This window comes from Triturus cristatus, chromosome 8 (assembly GCF_964204655.1).
Source record: "Triturus cristatus chromosome 8, aTriCri1.1, whole genome shotgun sequence".
Classification (NCBI taxonomy): domain Eukaryota; kingdom Metazoa; phylum Chordata; class Amphibia; order Caudata; family Salamandridae; genus Triturus; species Triturus cristatus.
Window position 1 is genome coordinate 1392069852 of NC_140591.1, and position 19211 is coordinate 1392089062.

Below are 19211 nucleotides of genomic sequence, written 5' to 3' on the forward strand. Positions count from 1 at the left end.
GCACATCTGCTTCCTGTGTTACTGCAATTTTGTGTGTTAGTGGGTGCACTGCAACTGCTTATGCTGCTCCTTTTATTTGTATGCAACCTGCACACCTCCTGCTGTAATTAGGCGATCTCTGCAGTACTACCACTGCATGTGGCGTACCTGCTCTGCATATGTGTGATCTTTCTACTACTGTTGCAAGGAGTGCCTGTTCTATGTACGAGTGGTGCTTGCTCTGCACAACCTGTGCCCTACCTGTTCTGTTTTAAGGAAACATGCACTGCTGCTGCCCGTGCTCTGCCTGTTCTGTGATGGAGTGAAGCTTCTGCTTGTGCTGTATTTGTTAACTGTGTGCAAACCTTACCATCTTTGGGGGATCCTGACATTACTGCTTCTTACTGCCCATGTACTCTTTCGAAGGAGCATAGACTGCTGTCGCTTGTGCTGTGCTTTGTGAATGTGTGTGTAACTTGTGCTGCGGCTGCCTAGGCAATACCTCTTTTGTGGGAATATTGTGTGTAGCTGCTGGCCATGCTGCACCTTCCATGTGTGGCATGGCAGCTTGCATTGCATTGCTGCTCCCCGTGTTGTACTAGTTGTGTTTATGCAGGGAGTTTAAGCTGTTGCTGGCCATTCTGCTTCTGTTCTGTCTGGGTCTTCAAAATCACGTACACTATGCAAAATCCCTCACTGATTGTTTTCAGTTTCTGGTGTGATAGAGCTCTTGCTGATCAGTATAGCTGTCGTGGATAGAACTTCAGAGGGCTAATTTAACCTTTGTGGTCCTTCTTGGCTGAGGCGCTACTCTCATCTTCTCGTTTCTGTGTCTTACTTTAACTGCTCTACCTTTCCGATCTGTAAATAAAGACCTGTTATTATAATACACAATATCTCAGATTGTGCTTTGAATGTACTATGGCCTGCTGTTCTGAGTACCAAAGGTAATGGCAGCACCTTGGTTTAAGCCCTGACTGCTCACTGAGCTATATTGAAGAGTCAGGAGTACAAGGAGGGCGGTGTACTGGATTATCGAAATGGAGAGCAGTAGTAACCAAGGCCCTGAGCCAACCGTGGTACAGAGCAGGACTTTAATAACCCATTACTGTCCCAGAACTTGGAGGAGGGGTCTCGCCATCCTCTGACTTTAATATGGCTAAAGGCCTGATTTTTTAAAATACTTTAATCGATTTCATTTTTGTTGAAAAAAAGAAATAACCGGAAAGTATAAACATTGATGTTCAGGATTTTTTTTGCAGATTGGCCCATTTGTTAATCCGTCCAAACTGCTCCAAGACAAATCTTTTCTTTTAGCTGTGGCATGCAGTTCTAGGAGAGTTAACAAGTTATCACCAACTGTACTGGGCAAACTAAACGAAAGAGGGTTTTTATGTAAACTTGACTGCTCACCTAATTTACATTTTTGTGGCTCTCCCTGATCCTTTGGCTGGGCATACCCACAACACTCTCTTCCTTCCAAATCCATTTAGTGTGTGGCTTTTCCAAAGAGCAGGTCCAGGCAGCAGTAAGACACGGCGAATAATTACCAGCGCAAGTGAAAATAAGATTAGTGTGTTAAACCTTTTAGCTGCAGGATGCATTGATTTGTTTGAGGCTGTGCATGTACTGACAGTGCATTGTTGTGAAAGGGATTGAAGGATGTCAGGGTATTACAATTGTCAGTTGTCTTAAGAATGTGTCCATTGTGTCTCACTGCGAAAAAAACATATTCGTGTGGCAGAATGGTACTTCATGCTGAAAGTCAAGCTTATTTTGCTTAACTCCACAACAACACCAGCGATAGGTCTGCAACAGAGTCCTCAAAACCAGGATGAGAAGGTACCAAACACTCTTGGCGCTGGAAAGCCAAACCAATGCCTCATGGAACATTGTGTGTTGAGTTACAATGTACGTGTTTATATGGTGAGCATTCTACAGCATCAGTAAGGTTTGGTACATTATCGCCCTTGGTGTTAGAACTCCACCACAGACCGGTTTTTCTTGGGGTTTTTTGAAACTAAATACAAGCTGATATCTCAACATTATCACTGGGTCTTTGACTTTGTGGTGCCACTTCGTTAGTTATAAAAGCAAAGTAATGAGGTAGTTTACCAATGGAGTAGGAGTATTTATTTATTTATTAGCTTCATTGCACAGTTAGTTAAAATCATTGCAATGGAGGTGCCTCCAAAACATCCTTGGGAGCAGTGGCCAAACTGGCCATCACATTTAAAAATCATTATTCAAACAAGGCAATCTTACACAGTGGCTTTACTACGAATAAAAGCGTTAAAATCAGACATAAAATGAATATAGTGACTTAGTGTAGGGATAAAACTCTAGAGCATACTATAAAATAGTCAGTAATGAGTTTTTGAGGAGCGGAGTCCAGATTGGGAAGGGCGATACGAGGAAAAAGTAGGTCTTCCAGGATTCTCACGTATTTTCTGGCCCTTGCGAGCGATTGTCTGTTCGTGTGAAGCAAAGTGCAGATGCCTCAAAGCGTGTGTAAATGCCCCTTTTTTGGTATAATGGCTGCCGGAGAACGCTTCTGGTGGCATCTAAGGCAGGACAGCAGAACAAAAGATGGAGCCATGATTCAAACCTGCAGTTGCACAGTCTACAGGCCCCCTCCAGTCCATGGTTCGCAGGCCTAGAAGGCACATAAACCTAATATTCCTGCAAGCCAGTGCTTTTAAGCTATCTGAAAGATAAGGTTGCGGTAACCCTGGGAGGTATGATTCATTCAGAGCAAGCAAAATAGTAGTCGATTTTAATGCCCGAAAGTCCATCTGGTAGGAGATTTGTCTCATCTGCTTGTTTATAGCCCTTTTCCAGACTACGTAGGGAATAGAGCCTGCTTTTAGCTCTGATTCATCAATTTGTAGGGATCTTATGGCCTTTAGAATTTGTGGATTCCATGTATTCCCGGTATTGGGGAAGATTTCTTTTAGGCGAGCTTTAAGGGTGTTGTCCGGGGCTTTTAGTACCTTATGTAGTACTTTAAGGTGTCTGCTTCGCATGAAAGAGATTGTCTTGTGAGGCCCAGCTCAAGTCGTAATCTTGCCCTGTGTATATATTTCGGGAGTGGAAAAATTTGTTTGTAGGCCGTGTTCTGGACATAGGCTAGACTGGCCGCACATGCGTCAGGAAAGGCCTGAATCCCATAACTTAGGGCGGGAAGAAGGGTGGCTTTTATCAACTTCAGTATGGTTTCGGCTGAGGGACTGCTCAGGGTCTGATTGAGATGGGTCAGGCTGTATGTTATTGCTCCGGCTCTCTTTTTCAAGGCGGCTAGGTGGACTGATGATCTAGAGGACTCGCTAAACAATATACCTAGGTAGTTATACTTCAGTGTCGATTTGATCTTCGCGGACCCAATGCTCCATGTTAGAAATTTCTCTCTGACAGCAGCCAAAGATCAGGACCTTGGTCTTGTCTTGATTGCTTTTGAGGCCATTAGCTTTATTATATACGTCAAGCTTACTCGGGGCGCGTTGAAGGCCAGATTTAGCCTGATCCATTATGATGTTATCATCAGCATATTGTAAAATGTGCAATTTCGAGTGACCCAGTTGGGGCGGAAGCAGGCTGCTGTGCTCCAAGAATCTCCCAAGGTCGGCGGTGTAGGGATTGAACAGAAGGGGTACAAGAACACATCCTTGCTTCAGGCTGTCTCAAGTGGACATTTTGCAGAGACAGTCATGGGCCCTGTTCTGACTCACACTGCCTTCTTGTGCAAGGAGATGAGGGCTCCAAGCAGACCCCCTGCGATCCCCCACTTGTCTAATTTCCGCCAGAGTGTGTTGCGAGACACTTTATCGAAGGGGACACTATAAATCTATGAAGCAGCAAAAGAGGGGAAGAAAACATTTTTGGGCTGCTTGGTGGCTCCGAATAGTTAAGGCGGTGATTTTATCAAGTGTGGCTGAAGAAGCACGAAACCCAGTTTGGAAGTATTTTCCACAACCCATTCTTCTAATGACTTGAGAAGACACTGAGTATAGACCTTAGCCTCAAGATGTAATATGGCTAGTAGTTGGTAGTTGAAAGGAAGGGAGGGATCTCCCTCTTTAAGAATTGGGCATAAAATCGAGCCTCTCCATGAATCCGGTACCTGGCATGTAATAAATACGTGGTTGTACAGGTGGGTTAGCAGCTTGGCCCTATCTTAGGGAGCACTTTGAATATGGTGGATGGAAGGCCATTTGGCCCTCGGGCACCGTCGTTTTTCATAATTTTCAGAAACCTGCAAAACTGTGCAGGAGTGGTCAACTCGCTGGTATCCATCGGCTTGTTATCAAATGACTCCCTATCTTTGACATCAGTGGAGCTGGGACTTTCCCTGCAGTATTGTTGAGTGACATGCCGTGACCAGGCTTACTTCAGGCACCGCGTTCCCCCTATTCTTGTCGGAGGAGCGAAGTTTGTTAATGTGGTTCAGAAGTGGGTCAAATTTTTTTTCTTTTAACAATCCATGTATTGTTAGCCACTCATTCTGTTGTTTGAGTTTCTTAGCTTCCCATATTGATTTTTATATAGTTTGCGTAAGGAGGCCATATTTTGGGTGGAGAGCACTGTAGCGTTGTGTTTATGCAAGCACACTGTCCTCCTTAGGGCTCTTCTTGCATTGACTGTAGCCGTGTTGAAAGGCCGCTGTGGGGGCAGCCTGGTGTATCTATCATGGGCTCTAGGTGCTATTAAGAGGTCTCTTAATTTGGATATTGCGGTGTCCTGCCTGTGATGGTAGTAGGTGGGGAGGTAGTGAATGAAATTCAGGGTTATTTCCTTAAGCCAATTGCCCACCTTAGCGACGGCTGAGGAATCGCATTTAATTCTTCTGGCTAGAGTTTGGAATTCAGTCCGCATTGAATGCCCCACTTCTGTAACTTTGGCAGCAACAGGAGCTTGTGGGTCCATTATTGCAGTCAGGGTGTTATGGTCCTCTTCTGTGCAAATGGGAATCTCCAGTTTGACTAATTGGCTTGCCAGTGATGTTGATAAAAAGATGTAATCAGTAGTTGAGAGGTTCTTAAATGTTGCGGGGAGATGTACACTAGCATCTTGAGATAGAATAATTTGCTTCCTAGAGTGTAGATTGCAGTTGGATAGTAGAGTGATCCTAGCTTCTTGCTCTTTAGTTTTAGTGGCTGAGGGATCATTGGATCCAAAGCCCCTTATGTTAAAGTCACCTAGATGCAGGACGTCAGCAGAGGTAAACTCAAGTAGGAGATCTTCCAGGTGCTTAATCAAAAAAGCTTTTGCGGATAGCTTTGATGTATTAGTTGTGTTATGGTAGCAATTGATTAAGAGAAGTCCATTGTTTGGGTTGAAAATCCTGAGATTAGTACAATTTGCTCAGCCGGGAAGTTTGGGTAAAGAGGAGTGGCCGTGATCTTACAAGAATGTTTAATGAAAATGAAAAGCCCCCCCAGAAGGTCGTCAGAAAAGATTAGGCTGGGATGCCAATTGAAAAAGTTCACAGTAGCCATAGAGAACTGATGGGGATAGAGACCAAGTCTCTTGTAAGCAGATGATGTCACTTTTGCTCAGATAGTCCACAGCGGATTTGGATGAGACTGTTGACTTAAGCCCAGCCACGTTCCAGGAAGTGATGGTCAGTTTAGGTTCTGCCAACTTAGGTGAATCGTGAAGGGGGATTGGAAGAATGCTGCTAGTAGCAGGACACTGACTGGTCTCGATGAGGAAACCCATGGCAACTCTGACTGTGGAGGTCTGTGGGGTTTGATTTGCATCTCACCGAACGGTGATTGTTGTATGAATTTTCTGATGGAGATGTCAGCTTTTGAAGTGCCTGGCAGCCAATCGTGGGTTGCACCCTGTGTCCCTTTGAGAACACTTGCATGAGGCCTTACTAAGTCTTCCTGGAGAAGAACATTTGGGTATTTTTGTTGAGGGGGAAACCAGATTTCGATGCTACAGTCTTCAAAAGCCCTGGCTTCCCCGGGAATAGAGTCCCTTAAAGTTTCTTGTGACAGTTTCTTGTGACAGTTTCTTGTAACAGTTGCTTCCGAAGCCCCTTTGCCTGGTATTAGGGCAAACTTTACTGCTGTTAAGTCAGAGGAGATTATCCCCATAAGGGCCGGGACGTGCTTGAATAGCCTTAGGAGATTATTCCTGTTGAGAACATTGTGTGGGCCCTTATGGGCGTAGTGCGGGATAAAAACAAGTTCTGCATGATTATCAGGACCTTGATGAGTCTGCCCCTAATGTCATCAAAGGGGGGTGGAGAGGCCTTAAAGTGAAGAGATGTGACATCAAGTGGAAAACGATTCTCCTCCTATTGTCTTTGCCTATCTGTGGCCTTTAGGATTTGAGGCTGTTTGGGTGGTGACATTTGTGGTCGATAGGCCCGAAGGACTATAGTCGAGTCGCCTATTGGTTGTGGCAAGAAAGGGCCCAGCAGGCCGCTGGCTGTTGTGACGTGTGGAGCAGCAGTGTTATTACTTGCATTTCCCCCTACACTTGTTGGGTCCACTCCGTATATTTGAGGCACCCCTTAGAGACTGTATGATGATGTCTTGAGGGACCAAACTTCGGAATTGTTGGGGGTACCCCCGTAAATTGAGTGGGCAAGGAACTGGTCTTAGCAATAGTAGAATACAGTTCCGGGACACTGAGGTCAATGGCTTTCACCTTGGGAACTTCCTGAGTGATTGTCAAAAGGTTGTCGAGGAGAACGTTGTGGTTAGTGAGAACCTCCTTGAAGTCGGCGGTTTCTGTTTTTGGTTCCGAGACCTGATTAAAGATAGGAAAATGAATTGCCCCCATCTATTCTGGGACTGGCTTAGGGAACGCCCCTGCCAGCCCAGATCTCCGTTTCGTGAGACGTTGTTTTTTGGTTTGTTTTTTTTAGTTTCTTTTTATCTCTTCTAGATGTTGATTTTATTGGGAGATGGATGGACGATTGGTGGACACTCGGTGGAGCTGGGTCAAAATTTCCAGGCTGAGTAATTGCCGACGGAGATGAAATGGCCATTGGGCTGTGAGTACTAAGTGGCTTAAGTCTGGCTTTTGGGTCTCTAGAGCTAATGCCTGTTGTCTGAAAACCAGAAGAGGTTGACTTATGGAGTCCTGGTTCTCGAGGGAGAGAGGTAGTTCCTCTGGGAGATGGCAATATGTCATTAATTACAGAGCACGATGACTGTTTAGAGGGGGACCCAATTTTAACATTTTGGGTGAGTTTGCCACAACCATGAGTGTGGAACTTCACGCTATCCAGAAGTGAGCGTAGCATTTCTGGGCTAGATGAAAGTTTGTTAATTATTGGAGAGCAAGAACATGTATTGATGGCATCTGGAAGCCTAATGGTCCTTTCGATTGTACTTCGCCTGGAGCCCAAATCGACTAAGGTTGAGGCCAAAGTTTCGATTAAATTAATCTGAAGGTCCATTTTCTGTGATTGCCATAATAGAGCTGTGGCGATAGTCTTGTTTCACATGTAAGGACATGGGTGAGATCGAAGAAGGACTCGTGGGACCCGATGCCGTAAATTAATCCTTGTCTGCTTGTGCTGGGCTGTGAAAGTTATGGTGGGCATCTGTGTTGAGGCCCTGTGTTAGGGCTAATAAGGCCCCAATTCGAGCTTCCAGAGAGGCTAGGAACCGGTCAGATAGATTTTTAGGTTCAAAGGGGCTTTCGCACGTTGGCCTTGTTTTTGGCATTGGGTAGTCAGTTAGCTCAATTCGATGGGCGCCCAGGTTACAGCGCTACGTGGACTCGAGTGGGGGTATTGGCTGCTACGAAATCACCCCAGCATTCATGGAGGTTTGAAATGGCAGACAGACTGCTTTCTTGGACTTGAGCTTGAAAGTTGACTGAAGTAAGTATTGTAGAGTCCGAGACAGTGGGCTCTCCAGAGCTGGTGGAGTGAGCTCTTAATGTGTCAAGGGCAGTGTCCAGGATCATAGTGGATCCTCTGTGAGGTAGCCTAAGCTGATGAAGAGATTCCAGAGTTACCTGGGACTTGGGTGAGAGGGGTCGACCCGGCGATGGGGGTGAGAGGCTGTGCGTTGGCCTGTGCTTCTGGCCCAGGTTGCAGGATAGCAGCAGGAGGAGGTGAGCAGGTCCGGGTCCGAGATTGGGATGAAACCTTGCTGAGAAATTCACTGATCTGTGCTTGTGATGGTTGGCCTCCGGGTAAAGGTGGATCTCGCTGCTGCTATTTGGGCCCCCTGGGTGGATACGGTATGGTGTCAGCTCGGAGAGGGGTACCTTTTCTCCGGGGAAGTTTCCTTGCTTTGATTTTAGCTTGTCCTTCCATGCACCGTCCAGCTTTTTTATTCTTTTTCAATAAGTTTGAAGGGATGTTGAGGATTTCTGCTTGTTCACTTGCAATATTCAGTGGGCTTCTCAGTGATCCCCTGAGTAGCCTTACAGCTTGAACCGCTTCACGGCGCAGGTACAGGACCTGTGAACGCCCCTAGCAGAGCTTGCAAAAGCCCAGAACAGTCCTGGCCACTCAGTGCTTGGATGATCTTATAACACAGAGCATCAAACATAGAGCGCCCAGGGATTGGAGGTATGTTGGGGAGGATTGAGACTGAGTTCGGGCGCAATGAGGTCACCAACAGTCCCCCGTGCAGCACATAGCCCTCCTGTGTTACCCCTGTGTTGCTCTGGTGGTAGGAGGAGGGGTGTGTGGACCCCCCTCCCCCCTGAAGAAGAGAAATCGGGAGGGGTGGTGGGTGAATATAGACAGAGCGGGCGTGTGCACAGTAGCGCAGGCGGGGGGCGAGGCAGCCCTCGCCGATTGTGCAAGCCGCACCGACCGAATACTGGCTTCCGCACGGACGGGAGTAAACCGCGGAACTAGCCTCTGCGCCCCCTGTGCTCCCCTACCGCCCCCCGCCCAACACTGACTGCTCACTTGCTTCTCCAGCTGTAGGTCGCTGGCAGCTTTGCTCAGCTTGCTCTCGCTGCGAGCTGCGCACTGTCACCATCACTTCCGCTGTCGTGAAATGGAGGAAAGCCGAAGAAGATTAGCAGGGTGTGAGAGGATAAGGGAAAGAGCGCAAGGACATGTGGGGCACGCAGGGCAGAACCGCAGGCTGCACCCAACCTAGTCGGGCCACCTCTGCGGTTCCCGCCGAGGACCCTCACTTACCGGTTGCTTGCTAATGGTGGTCGCGCTTGCTGAAGGCCTTCCGCACTGCCGTGATGAAATGTGCTGTGCTAGAGGTGATTGTTTGCCCGGAAGGGGGTGCACAGCACAAAGTTACGGGGAGGCGGTTGCTGGTGGTGTCTGGCCCGGGCACAAAAAGTAGAAAGCCTCAGGCGGGTGCAGACGGGAGTATGGGCACGGAGCTGAGCTGCCTCGCTGTGTGCCTTGCTGTGTCGGTTCCACGCCTTTACCAATGGAACAGACAGTAATTTCAGAGAGGTTGTATGTAGTTGCCAATGCCTACTTGAGTAATTAGGAGTCAGTTTAGTATTAAAATATAACCATTTAGAAGCAAAAAGAAGGCAAAGATAGAGGATGAGTGATTCCATGTCTGTGGATGCGTTGACGTTTTACTGCAGGGCTTGTAAATCCGTAGAGTGCGTTAAACTTCGCATGACAAAAGGCATCAACATCCTAGCCATGGAACTGGGTATTCCATTGCAGTTGTATTTCCCTTTGCTAAGAGTTAAAGCTATTAATGGAGTGCGTCTATTTCTCATTTTTCCCAAAATCTTTTGTTCGCCACTTGTACTGCAGTGGGCTATTTGATCATTGGAATCCTTTCCCAGTGTATGTTTGTCATGTAATTAGGCACAGTTTAAACAGTGAAGACCATGAGGCGGGGAGTTTTGCAAGACTGTTGACTAACAGTAAGGGACGTTAGAATAACCTTTTCAGTTATTTTGTATAGTGTCCACAGAAGGTGGTGTTACATTCAGTAACACACCCATGTGTTCTACATTTCCACCACATTCTCTATACCTTGAGGTGTTAAGCCAGGAAAGATTAAGTAATCCATGTATTGCTTGTATGCCCAGTAAGACTATGAGCTACAGATATAGATATGAAAGCTCAGCAACAAACATTCAAAAGTTCCAAATTCTATTGTGGGCACAGAGTATAATGATTAAAGAAACTGAAATCAAGTCTTTCATAATATTGTCCACTAGGTGGTGAAGGATGATGGTGGAGTTATGAATGTATTATTTGTGTTTTTTAAGATCCGCCTTACCTTGATGCCCTGGAAACCACGAGTACATCAAGACACAGTTGCTCGGTTTGCACCAGTCCTGACTGAAACATTGTTCAAACTGTAATTGTGCTATCCACTTGCAGACTACGGCTATTTCTTTGTTTTTTTTAAAATTGAGTTTATTGGCATTTTATAACATAAAACACAAACCACCAAGAAAATAGCATGTGAAACCAAGACCGACATTCCAAAAAGGATGAGTTTTGAATTTGTTACAGTATTTCTTAATCAGCGTTATCACATTTACAGTAAGTATCCACCCATCTGTACAGATCCATTTGACAGTGTCACATTTGTATACACTTTGGGAGGCCTGTTGTTGGGAGAGGGGGGGGCTTCCATACTTTTGGCAAACATCTCCCCACAGACCGCTAGATCTTCTGTAACTCTCATCACTCTGGGCTAATTTCATGTGTTGTTGCAACTGACCACACCAGCAAATCTTTTTTCCACACCATGACCTGAGGAGCTCATGAAGCCACCCAATGTATGACTGTCCTGTGCTTTACCAGCACTGTATACAGTGCTACTATGGGGGGGGGGTTGCATTTTATGGTGCTTTCGCTTCCTTAGTATACCAAGTAAGAACAGTTTCAGGGACCCTTCTAGTATAAGTTTTGTGATGTGCAACCGTATTTCCACCGCTTCTCCCCCCCACCCCCCCCCAGAAACCCACTATCTGTGGACAAGCCCACGTCATATGCAGGAAGTCCGCTGAAGGCATTTCACATCTCTCACATGCCGGGGCCTAGCCGGGTAAATCATGGTAAACTTTCGAGGTATGAGATTTGTTCTATTTGTAATAGTGGTTCCCAAACATTTTAGAACCACGACCCACTTCTTAGAACGACAAACTATTGCGACCCGCCTACCTTTTAATGGACATGGGTAAAGTTGATTTTTGAATGTAATTAAAGCGTTGTGTGGAAGCGCATTGTCAGACCGCAAATTTCCCATTGAAATGGCCAATAACGTTGCACAGACCTACAGTTTAACTGATAAAACTATACAGCACACAAATGACTGTGTGGAAATCGTGTTTCTGTGAATATTTATCATTTGCGCATCACTAAGTGTCTTGATTTGTTTGATCCTATTCAAATCTCTGTTTCCAGCACACTTTAGAATTACAAAAAAAATGTGTTTCTGTTTCTTTGCTTTCCTAACTGCTGAATGCATCCAGTTAATTTACAGGTATTTACATTTTGTTGTGTGTTGTAAAAAAAAAAAAATACATCCTACTGCCTTTACTTTCACACTCCCTGCACTCCAGCATGATTGTCACATAATTCACTTTAAAAACTCCTCTTACTTTTTTTCTCCACTGCAGACGCCTCTAACGGGCAAATTTAATTTCAACTCTCGAGAGACCTGCTTCTCCACAAAAGCCCCCTCATTGGTCCCCTCTACCTGTTCTGGAAATCCAAGAAAGCTCAGATTTTTGCACCATGATCGGTTTTCAGTGTCTCCAACCCTTTCATACATCATGGTGGTCACCGTTGCTAGTTTTGTCATCTGCCTTTTCAGTACTTTCACTTCACCTTGCTACTCGGACACTATACCCTCAACTGTGTGGGCCCTCCCGTGATCCATACATAGGTCAGCTCACTGCAAGTTGACATCCACCAATATGTCTCGCTTTTCCTCTCCAGGGACGTGGGAGCCCTGTATGGCCACCAATAGTTCTGGGTTCCTCCTGTTGTGCCTCCTTCTCCAGTGTTCTCTGCAGTTCTGCCAATTGCGTATTTCTCTGCAGCAGGGCCTGGTGCGTTGTATGTTGCGTGATGGTGTTGCCCTGTTGCGCTGTAGGCACCTTGTTTGTCACCATTGTGCCACGCATGCTCCAGTATCTTCTGGGTAAATTTAGGTAGAGCCCTTGGCCCAAAGGCAGCGTCATTGCATCTGCCACCAGGGTAGACCCCCTCTAGGACACTGCAGCCACTGCATAGCCCCCAGGGCCATCAAAGGGTCAGTGCTGGCACTGCCTCTCCCCAGTAGAGTGCACCGCAACCACCAATTCCAGGGGTCTCCCCTCCAATGCCGGCATAGTGCTAGGGCGAGATATCTCCAAGTGCTCTCCACTGTCCCTGTTCTTCACATTCCAGGGTACTTTCTCTGTCTACAAGAAAGGAAAGAAAGGCTTTATCAGGACTGTCAATCACCTCACCCCACACTATGTCAATACTGTCCGTGCACCGCTACCAGCCTTGTCTTGCAGTGGTACATTGCCCTCTCCTTCCCAGGGGCTGCCATCAAATCTGGGAACTCAATAACCGGGCTCAGTGTCCCATCCAAAGAGCAGTAAGAATTTCACAGCATGGACTTTTTGTTGGCCAATAAAGGAGGAGCTGCAAACATTTGATGTCCAGAGTTTTCCCCCTGTGAACAACACCATTAGCAACAGCTCTCGGTAGTTTATCTGTCTGAGAGCGAATAAGATGGTGGTGTCCTATATTTTGCTCTATATGTATTTTAAGAATCCCCTCTATTCAGCATTTGTTCATTTGCTTAGCCATGTAAGTCAGTTTTAAGTTGCAAAAGCTGATGCATTTCGTTTATAATATGCATTATATGCAAACCATTTATTGTGTGTTTGCATAGTACACTTCTAAATCATATATATTGATGGGACAGTTGAGGGAGATGCATGGCTCGGGTAGTCACATGAACCTCAACACAGTCAATAAGTCTGCAGACTGTAAATGCTGATATGGGCTAAGAGATCAGTAAGCAACACTAAATCCCATTTTGAATTACTCATAAAACGAATCAGTTTGAGGCTGTCTATCATCCTATCATGCCCCAAGGTAAGCACTGAATGTTGAAAATGTGCCTTCCAGTTGGAGTGGTACCACCCACCGAAGAATGTAGTCCCTGGGATCCATATATGGTAGGATATGTACCATTACACGTGGTTCTGCCTCTATTGTGGCTTTGTTAGGTGTTCTAAAAACAATACAAATTGGAAACTGGTATGGAATTGATGGGTAATGTGGATGCAGTCTCTTTAATAGTTATTAGTAACATTCGTGTGGAAGCAGCATTTTTGGCCACATGGTAGCCATTTGCCTCCATACACCTAAAGTTGCTCTAAAATAATTTTTATATATATATATATCTCAATAAGTTGAGACACTTTAGGTACTCGTCCTTCTGAACTGCAACTTTAACCCGACACTAAGAAAGCTCAAAATCAATGCCTCTTGCTGGGAAAAAAATCGAAAGGCTTAACAGAAATCCGACTGGATCTCTGCTAAGGTAGAATTTCAGAGAGGGCAGTTATAATTTGTGGTGCCATGATAAAATAAGAAAGTCCTACCTGAATACTGATAGACATTTTTCACTTTCTACGCAGGACTCTACAGAGTAGGCATTTAACAAAATAGTCTTCTGACGAAAAGAGTGGCCAAACACAGTATTTTAGAATACATGAGAAAGCTGAGAAGAGCCCCAGTGTCTGGATACAGAGAACAGCGTGAAGAAGGAGGACATTTTTTTAGATTCTATAGAGCATTATAAAAAAGCTTGACCACTAAAAAGAAGAAACAAATCTAGGAAGGGACAAGGAGTGGTTTAGATCGGTCCAGCACCGTTGCTCCTAAATAGACAGTAAAGCATAAAGAATGATGCAGTTCCTCCTAGAAGGAAAGGGGGAGCACTCGCAGGTGCATCAGATGAAATGACCATTGGGATTTAAGGGGATGCGAGCGATCAGATCTAAATGCCCTCACACATCCAAAGGTTGTCCTGCTTCATCATAAGCTTTTTATTTTTCCCGTATGATGAGTACAGGTGAGGGATTGTATGTGTAGGGTGGTGCACAAATGAATACAGGGGTACCAAAAAAAGGTTTATTGGAGCAGTGGTCCCCTTGACAGTAAAAAAACAGCTGCGCTATCGTTGGTAATAATGTACTAAGAGCGCTTCAGTGAGAGTTCAATAAGGTCAACCTGTTTCATGCCTCCATGCCTGGAGGGTCAGTGGCATTTCATCAGGACCAGGTTAATACCTACCCTACAGAGGATTGAACCCAGAGTGGTAGCGAAGGGTTTCCAATTCGAATTAATTATGCTGCATATGCTGTGGTGCAAGAAGGTAGATCCAACCTGTAAGGAAAAATTAGGGAGACAGCGATAAGGGAGTTGCTGCCAGAAGCGTGTCCGGCAGGCTCTCAGTACATGTAGGGACAACATGTTAGTATACAGTACTGGCAACCAGCTGCCCACTGGTACAGCACAAGCCAGAAATAGCTGGCTTGCACTCAATGCTAGTATATAAAATCAGAACACACACATTAAAAAAATATTGGACTGTTCACCAGTGACAAGAAACACATGGAAAGGTTCAAAAGACATCATCAGCAGTAGTGAAAAGTGCTCATACCGCTAATGTGAAAAATAACCCACTAAGTTTACAGGTATAAGACTGTATAATATTAATATACAGGGTAGATTCAACAAGATAGCCGCCTTTTTCCAGTCAAAAATCGCCGACATCTATGCTGCTCTGGAGGTCCAAAAATCCCTGACCGCTGTTCCCTTGCTGCCTGCTCTCCCTGAGCCCAGTGTTGCTGAATCCTCTCAACATCAGGACTTGATTTCCTTTCCTCCCCTTTCCTGTCAGGATCTTGAAATCCTGCTTGATAAAACTAAATCTGGCTCTCCGTTGGATGTCTGCCCGCTAAAGATCCTCAAGCAGTGCAGAGAATCTCTCCTTCCTCCTCTGGTTGACATCATGAACAGAGCGATGAAGGAAGGCATTTTTCCCCAGCAGTGGAAGAATGCTGTTGTAAAACCTTTGCTTAAAAAGCCTTCTCTGGACCCCGGGGTGTTAAAGAACTTTCGCCCCATTTCACTGCTCCCGGCTCCCGCAAAGATGCTCGAAGCCCATCTAAATAAACATCTGGCTGCATTTGTGGAGAGCTCGGGCTGTTTGGATCTCTCCCAGCATGGTTTCAGGAGGGAACACAGCACTGAGTCTGCCCTCACCATAGTGCTGGATACCATCCGCACTAGAGTTGATGAGGGTCAGACCTCCCTCCTGATCCTTTTAGACCTCACAGCGGCCTTCGATACCCTGTCTCCTGTGGTGTTAACATCTCGCCTGAGGGAGATTGGGGTCCGCGGGCCTGCTCTGGGACTCCTTTCCTCTTTTCTCGACCATAGAGAACAAAGGATAATGCTGGGATCGTTTCTATCTCCATCCCTGTCTGTGCAATGTGGGGTCCCTCAAGGGTCAGCGCTCAGTCCTACCCTTTTTAATATCTATGTGACCCCCCTTGCCAGACTCATTAGATCTTTTGGGATGGAGGTAGTTTCCTACGCGGACGACACCCAGATCTTAGTCTCTCTCTCCCAGCCAGCTACATCAACTGCCGCCAATTTTAGATCTTGCATGGAGGCAGTTGGCCAGTGGATGATCCACAATTCACTAAAACTGAATGGGGAGAAGACGGAGGTGATGGTCTTTGGAGGAAAGGAACCGATCTGGTCGGCGGAGTGGTGGCCGAACTCGCTGGGCGTATGTCCCGAGCCCACCTTGTCAGCAAAAAACCTGGGAGTTATGATCGACCCCAACCTTAGTATGTGCCAACAGGTCAACAGGACTGTTTCGACCTGCTGGGGGATTATCCACATTCTGAGGAAAATCAGGCACTTTTTGTCACCCCAGGCAAGAAAGCAACTTGCTGTCGCTCTTTTGGGTTCGCGACTGGATTACTGCAATGCGCTGTATGCAGGGCTGAACAAGAGTCTTCTACAGCGCTTGCAGGTGGTCCAGAACGCGGCAGCGAGATTGGCTCTTGACCTACCAAAACGTGCCTCTGCCACCGAAGCCCGAAAACAACTGCACTGGCTCCCCGTTGAATACCGGATCCTTTTCAAATCCATGTGCCTGGTGTATAAAGCCTTAGCTAAACCCAGCCCTACAAGCATGGGATCTATTCTTTCTCGGCATAACCCCAGTAGAAATCTTCGCTCCAGTCACAAACTTCTCCTCTCTGTACCCCGTGTCAGAAAAGCAAGATGGGGAGGCAAGGCCTTTTCCTTCCTGGCACCTAAGTGGTGGAATGCCCTCCCTTTGGAAGTAAGATCCAGTCCCTCTCTGCAAACTTTTAGATCCGCGCTTAAGACTCACCTTTTTACACGTGCATTCCCGTAGTGGTGCTTTGTATATTCTGTTTATTGTTTATTGATTTTGATAGGCGCCTTGATACCTTCGGGTTTAGTCTGCGCGTTATAAGTTGCATAATAAATAAAATAAATAAATCCTAAAGTTGAGTTAGTGGTATCCCTTAGGTAAGGCAGAGGACCGCACTTCGCTGCGGGAAGAAAACTGATACTCAAGGCATGTACCCGTAAATGATGTGCACATGGCTCGTAGAAATCAAAACTTATGGCCAAAGTGCAGGTAAATTGAAGTCAAATTCCCATGTGAACCTTGCGGTTATTAACCGGAACCTACACTCCTCTACCGACCCGTAGGTCTAGAATGGAGAGCTGGTCGCGCTTATAAGGAGGCGTGTAGTGGAGTTAAATGGACTCTGGTGCAGTTAACCAGGAGCCGGTGTGAAGATAATAATTGCGGTCAGCTGAGAAGCTCAGAATGGACAAGCGGGCAGCGTGTGCACAGTCGAGCTGGTGATGCGGTTTGGAGGTGTGCTGCTCCGTGTGCGGTGTGTTTCTTGCGATGGCCATATTGGGAGGGTGAAGGGCCGGACGAAAATCATTCAAAATCCCTTGGATTGTGTGTTCTTTACTAAAATTAAGTGTCTCAGGCAAGTGCTCACACAATGAATAACAGCGGGCATTGGAGAGCCCGGAAGACAGGCTACTTGGGTGAAGAAAGATGAATTGCATGTGATTATAAGCCTAAGGGGAGTGAGAGAGTATCTCGCAGGACAGCCATCTTAGGAGGGGAGGGAAGCCCGTTGTGAGCAAGTTCACAGGCAGACTCCTTGAAAACGAGCCAAAAGGCAGGGTGAAGAAAGTCAATGATGAGGTTAAGAGATGCTGCTCATAATAACATGTGTTGATCTTGAGTATATTATACCAGGCATATAACAGTGGACCAACGAGCTCCGAGTGTCGGGTGCAAAGGTAGATGTTAATGCCAACTGGTAAGGGCACTGTCCTTTAAAAGCAAGAGTGCTATGACGAGCTATAGGGAGAGGGTGCCTTGTAGAAGCCCCATGTCATACACACATTCCCTAGGTGGAAGGCAGCAAAGGTAAGCGGGTCCGAAGGACACAACGATGTGCAGTAGGGGTGGCTAGTGTTGCATAATGAACCCTATGTCAATGGTCATAACTGAAAGGTGGGTGCCCGGGCCCTCGGGGCAACCCATATCCTAGTAATAAGGTCAACCAGGGACTGGAAACCTCTCGGGTGGTGTGGAGGTGGAGAAGAAATCATGAATTGGCGTTGGGTAATTAATTCCACGGTATGTCATCGTTCAGTCCCTTAGTGTGAGTGGAGAGGCGGAAGACCCAACGTTTTTCGACTGGGGTTTGTCTGTTCCACTGATTGTTAGCCTCCAGGATGGTCCATTTGAGTTTGTTGGCATCCAAAAAATGGGTGCTCATCTTCGTGGTACTCCATTGGCATCGGATATTACTACGATGTTCAGTGATTCTGAATTTGATTGGTCTGGTGGTCAAGCCTATATAGCAGAGCGAGCAAGGGCAATGAATGAGGTATACACAGTTTTTAATATTACAGTTTGTCTAGCTTCTCTGGGCCCAGGTATGTGTATCGTCCAATGCAATTTCTTTGGATATTTCCGTAAGGTGGCATATTCCACATGAGCCACAGGGAAAATGACCCGCGACTGGGGAAAGATTCCATAGCGTTGTTTGTTCGGATCTAGGAGTTACCCACTGAAATAAATTTATGCATTGGCATTTTTTTCTGTTTATATTGTGTGGTGGTTGGGGTTACACGTGGTGGTACCTATGTGGGGGTGGTTTGGTTAGAATTAAGTGATCTCTTCATTTGCTATCATGGTCCCTATACGTCAGGCCACATAGCACTGTATTCAAGTTTGACCTTAAGGAAGAAGATTCTGATGTGCCTATATAGTGCAGTATTTGTCTGTGTGGTGGCACTCACAAGAGGCTCACTCGCCGGGGGCATATGTGTTATGCATTTGCGTTTCCATCCGTACCCTTAACACTTTCTTTTACACACTCCTCCTATGTTTTCTGCACTCACAATTATGATGTCTGCAACTGTGCGCATTTCCACTTTCTCTACCAGGATTGTGGCATTTCACCCAAATGTTACGAATGTGATCCTAGTGGTCCACATCACATTCAATTGGGATCTCTAACTTTATATGCGTAAAGTTTCTATAAATGCACGTTTGTCACCAGTTATCTGCAATTTTTGAGCATGTGTTTGTGCTCGGAGGTTGACAGCCCTACACAATTATTCAGGTAATCTCGGACGTTTTTGCAAGTTGTTTATGCGCGAAGCTTATTTAACTGTAGCCAATTGTAAATAAAGTGTGTATTACCTGCTCATATGCTGTACCACTGTAATACCCTCATATTATATGTGTAGCTTCTTTGTCGGTACCTGCCAGCTTGTATCATATTACCCCTGCATTAGTTTGCCTTTACGCAATGCAGAAGTCTCATGTTTCAGTTCTTCTTTGTAAATCTGGGCGATGGTAGGGGGAAGGGAAGTGTAGGTTGATGTAGCAGAGATGAGATGTGCAATAGGTTTCTGCCTGCCTCTTCTAAGAGTCTTAGTTTGTGATAAATTGACGAGTTTGCGTACATACTATATACTTAAATATTGTCAAACCTTTCTTAAATTATCCAGGATGAGGGCATATATTCTTGAAACGTATTGTTTTACCTAAATGTATTATTATTTTATTTATTGGAGTATACACTTATGAGTAGGGATTGAGTTCATGTGAATTCCATATGTAAACACTGTTACAAATACTAACGGACATCTTATTGCTTCTAAAGCAGCTATCTGTATGTTTTTTTAAATAAAAAGA

The 19211-nt window shown here is 45.7% G+C and overlaps 1 protein-coding gene across 7 annotated transcripts in view; it reads left to right on the forward strand.

Annotated features, from left to right (window-relative positions):
* SYNJ1 (synaptojanin 1) overlaps positions 1-19211 on the forward strand; it is a 683220-nt gene that overhangs the window by 31821 nt on the left and 632188 nt on the right. The window lies entirely within an intron of this gene.